This window comes from Ciona robusta, unplaced genomic scaffold, assembly GCF_009617815.1.
Source record: "Ciona robusta unplaced genomic scaffold, ASM961781v2 AP042742.1".
In the NCBI taxonomy this organism is placed as follows: domain Eukaryota; kingdom Metazoa; phylum Chordata; class Ascidiacea; order Phlebobranchia; family Cionidae; genus Ciona; species Ciona robusta.
The window spans coordinates 297,501-302,016 of record NW_028323121.1 but is presented as its reverse complement, the minus strand read 5'-3'; the positions used below and the strand labels follow the sequence as shown (position 1 = coordinate 302,016).

The 4,516-nt window shown below is 59.1% G+C and overlaps 1 non-coding gene across 1 annotated transcript in view; it reads left to right on the top strand.

Moving 5' to 3' along the window:
* The first annotated feature begins 3,029 nt into the window (after positions 1-3,029).
* The window catches only part of LOC149723815 (small subunit ribosomal RNA), a 1,811-nt gene continuing 324 nt past the window's right edge, over positions 3,030-4,516 (top strand). Inside the window, exon 1 of the ribosomal RNA XR_016386895.1 lies at positions 3,030-4,516. This exon is cut by the window's right edge and continues 324 nt beyond it. This is a non-coding gene — a ribosomal RNA (small subunit ribosomal RNA).

Sequence of the window (4,516 nt, the reverse complement as noted above, 5' to 3'; positions counted from 1 at the left end):
TCCATTCGACCTTGGTAGGTAAAATGTCACTTTCTAAATATCGAACCAACGACAGGCTTAAGCAATCGTTGCTCTCTTGTTTAAACTTGACCTCCGACCCCTGACTCCTGACCTCATTGGTCGACCTTAAGATCGAAGGTTGACCGATTGCCGACCCGACCATGCTAGGTCGTTTTAAACTAAGCTAAAACGTTAGCCCGACGTCGGGCTTCGTTGTGGTGGAAGCTGTTCGCCCATGGCCGTTTTACAATTGCGCCGGGCTTCCCGAGCTCTCCGCGGGGTGCCGAGGTGCCCCTTGCCGCGGAGCCAGATCCCCGAGGTCGTGATCGAAGTCGCTCGGTCGGAGGTCGACCGATTGCCGACCCGACCATCCTAGGTCGTTTTACACTGAGCGAAAACGTCGGCCCGACGTATTGCTTCGTTGTGGTGGAAGCTGTCCGCCTCCGGCCGTTGTACAATTGCGCCGGGCTTCCCGAGCTCTCCGCGGGTGCGAGGTGCCCCTTGCCGCGGGGCCAGATCCCGAGGTCGTGATCGAAGTCGCTCGGTCGGAGGTCGACCGATTGCCGACCCGACCATCCTAGGTCGTTTTACACTGAGCGAAAACGTCGGCCCGACGTATTGCTTCGTTGTGGTGGAAGCTGTCCGCCTCCGGCCGTTGTACAATTGCGCCGGGCTTCCCGAGCTCTCCGCGGGGTGCCGAGGTGCCCCTTGCCGCGGAGCCAGATCCCCGAGGTCGTGATCGAAGTCGCTCGGTCGGAGGTCGACCGATTGCCGACCCGACCATGCTAGGTTGTTTTACACTGAGCGAAAACGTCGGCCCGACGTATGGCTTCGTTCTGGTGGAAGCTGTCCGCCTCCGGCCGTTGTACAATTGCGCCGGCTTCCCGAGCTCTCCGCGGGGTGCCGAGGTGCCCCTTGCCGCGGAGCCAGATCCCCGAGGTCGTGATCGAAGTCGCTCGGTAGGAGGTCGACCGATTGCCGACCCGACCATCCTAGGTCGTTTTACACTGAGCGAAAACGTCGGCCCGACGTATTGCTTCGTTGTGGTGGAAGCTGTCCGCCTCCGGCCGTTGTACAATTGCGCCGGGCTTCCCGAGCTCTCCGCGGGGTGCCGAGGTGCCCCTTGCCGCGGAGCCAGATCCCCGAGGTCGTGATCGAAGTCGCTCGGTCGGAGGTCGACCGATTGCCGACCCGACCATGCTAGGTTGTTTTACACTGAGCGAAAACGTCGGCCCGACGTATGGCTTCGTTCTGGTGGAAGCTGTCCGCCTCCGGCCGTTGTACAATTGCGCCGGGCTTCCCGAGCTCTCCGCGGGGTGCCGAGGTGCCCCTTGCCGCGGAGCCAGATCCCCGAGGTCGTGATCGAAGTCGCTCGGTAGGAGGTCGACCGATTGCCGACCGACCATTCTAGGTCGTTTTACACTGAGCGAAAACGTCGGCCCGACGTATTGCTTCGTTGTGGTGGAAGCTGTCCGCCTCCGGCCGTTGTACAATTGCGCCGGCTTCCCGAGCTCTCCGCGGGGTGCCGAGGTGCCCCTTGCCGCGGAGCCAGATCCCCGAGGTCGTGATCGAAGTCGCTCGGGCGGAGGTCGACCGATTGCCGGCCCCACCAGGCTAGGTTGTTTTACACCATGGTAAAATGTTGGCCCGACGTCGGGCTTCGTTGTCGTGGAAGCTGTTCGCCCCCGGCCGTTGTAGAATTGCGCCGGGCTTCCCGAGCTCTCTGCGGGGTGCCGAGGTGCCCCTTGCCGCGGAGCCAGCGCAGGAGGTCGATCCCCGCGGGTGGCCTGCGCGGCTGTCGGGCTCCACTGCGGGAGGTGGTGTAGGTGCTTGGAGCGCAGCGGGTCGATCCACGGGAGTGGCTTGCACGGCTTTCGGTGGCCACTGTAGGAGAGTATAGGCGCTGGGAGCGTAGGAGGTCGATCCCCGCCGGTGGCATGCGCGGCTGTCGGGCTCCACCGCGGGAGGTGGTGTAGGCGCTGGGAGCGCAGCAGGTCGATCCACGTGGGTGGCTTGCACGGCTATCGGTTGTTACTGCAGGAGAGTGTAGGCGCTGGGAGCGCAGCAGGTCGATCCACGGGGGTGGCTTGCACGGCTATCGGTTGTTACTGCAGGAGAGTATAGGCGCTGGGAGCGCAGCAGGTCGATCCACGGGGGTGGCTTGCACGGCTATCGGTTGTTACTGCAGGAGAGTATAGGCGCTGGGAGCGCAGCAGGTCGATCCACGGGGGTGGCTTGCACGGCTATCGGTTGTTACTGCAGGTGAGTATAGGCGCTGGGAGCGCAGCAGGTCGATCCATGAGGGTGGCTTGCACGGCTATCGGTTGTTACTGCAGGAGAGTGTAGGCGCTGGGAGCGCAGCAGGTCGATCCACGGGGGTGGCTTGCACGGCTATCGGTTGTTACTGCAGGAGAGTGTAGGCGCTGGGAGCGCAGCAGGTCGATCCACGGGGGTGGCTTGCACGGCTATCGGTTGTTACTGCAGGAGAGTATAGGCGCTGGGAGCGCAGCAGGTCGATCCACGGGGGTGGCTTGCACGGCTATCGGTTGTTACTGCAGGTGAGTATAGGCGCTGGGAGCGCAGCAGGTCGATCCCCGCGGGTGGCCCGCACGGCTGTCGGGCTCCACCGCGGGAGGTGGTGTAGGCGCTGGGAGCGCAGCAGGTCGATCCACGGGGGTGGCTTGCACGGCTATCGGTTGCTACTGTGAGGTGTTTGCGTCGGCTGGCAAAGGGTGCGCTGAGCAGAAATGTTACTGTTCGTTTGCGCTGCCAATTGCCGTTTTGGTCGTATCGAGTGGTTTTGTCGCAGCTAGTTGCAAGTCGATCTCGCGGCGGTTAACAGGGAATAGCGGGCAAGAGCTCGCCCTCGTACCGCCGCGCGATAAGGTGACAGGTTTTCTAAGCTCTGAAAAGAGCAAAGTGGTCGGATTACTAATCCATTGCGCGCTTCGGCGTGCTTGGGTGGCGTCCGCGACGCGGGGCGAGCGACCCCATCGCGCGGCCGCCCTTCGGGGTGGCGGTTACGTTGTTACCTGGTTGATCCTGCCAGTAGTGATATGCTTGTCTCAAAGATTAAGCCATGCAAGTCTAAGTACGAGCTCTCGTACAGCGAAACTGCGAATGGCTCATTAAATCAGTTATGGTTCATTTGATCGTATGGTTTACTTGGATAACTGTGGTAATTCTAGAGCTAATACATGCAAACAGCGCCGACTTCGCGGGAGGCGTGCTTTTATCAGACCAAAAACCGACCGCGGCTCCGGCCGCGTTCGACTGGTGACTCTGGATAACCTGGCGGATCGCACGGTCTAGCACCGGCGACGGATCATTCAAGTGTCTGCCCTATCAACTTTCGTCGGTACGGTATTCGCCTACCGAGGTTCTTACGGGTAACGGGGAATCAGGGTTCGATTCCGGAGAGGGAGCCTGAGAAACGGCTACCACATCCAAGGAAGGCAGCAGGCGCGCAAATTACCCATTCCCGACGCGGGGAGGTAGTGACGAAAAATAACAATGCAGGACTCATTCGAGGCCCTGTAATTGGAATGAGTACACTTTAAAAGCTTTAACGAGTATCCATTGGAGGGCAAGTCTGGTGCCAGCAGCCGCGGTAATTCCAGCTCCAAAAGTATATATTTAAGTTGTTGCGGTTGAAAAGCTCGTAGTTGGATTTTGGGCGCGGGCGGTCGGTCCGTCGCGAGGCGTGTACTGGTCGACCCGGCCTTACGTCCGGTTCTCCGGCGGTGCTCTTGACTGAGTGTCGGCGGCGGCCGGAAAGTTTACTTTGAAAAAATTAGAGTGTTCAAAGCAGGCTCTCGAGCCTGAATAATGGTGCATGGAATAATGGAATAGGACCTCGGTTCTATTTTGTTGGTTTTCGGAGCGCGAGGTAATGATTAAGAGGGACAGACGGGGGCATTCGTACTGTGCCGTTAGAGGTGAAATTCTTGGATCGGCGCAAGACGAACGACTGCGAAAGCATTTGCCAAGAATGTTTTCTTTAATCAAGAGCGAAAGTCAGAGGTTCGAAGACGATCAGATACCGTCCTAGTTCTGACTATAAACGATGCCAACTAGCGATCGGGAGCGTTAATTTGACGACCTCCCCGGCAGCTTGCGGGAAACCAAAGTCTTTGGGTTCCGGGGGAAGTATGGTTGCAAAGCTGAAACTTAAAGGAATTGACGGAAGGGCACCACCAGGAGTGGAGCCTGCGGCTTAATTTGACTCAACACGGGAAATCTCACCCGGCCCGGACACAGTGAGGATTGACAGATTGAGAGCTCTTTCTTGATTCTGTGGGTGGTGGTGCATGGCCGTTCTTAGTTGGTGGAGCGATTTGTCTGGTTAATTCCGATAACGAACGAGACTCTGGCTTGCTAAATAGTTACGCGACCCTCCCGGTCGGCGTCTAACTTCTTAGAGGGACTAGTGGCGTTTAGCCACACGAGATTGAGCAATAACAGGTCTGTGATGCCCTTAGATGTTCGGGGCCGCACGCGCGCTACACTGACCGGA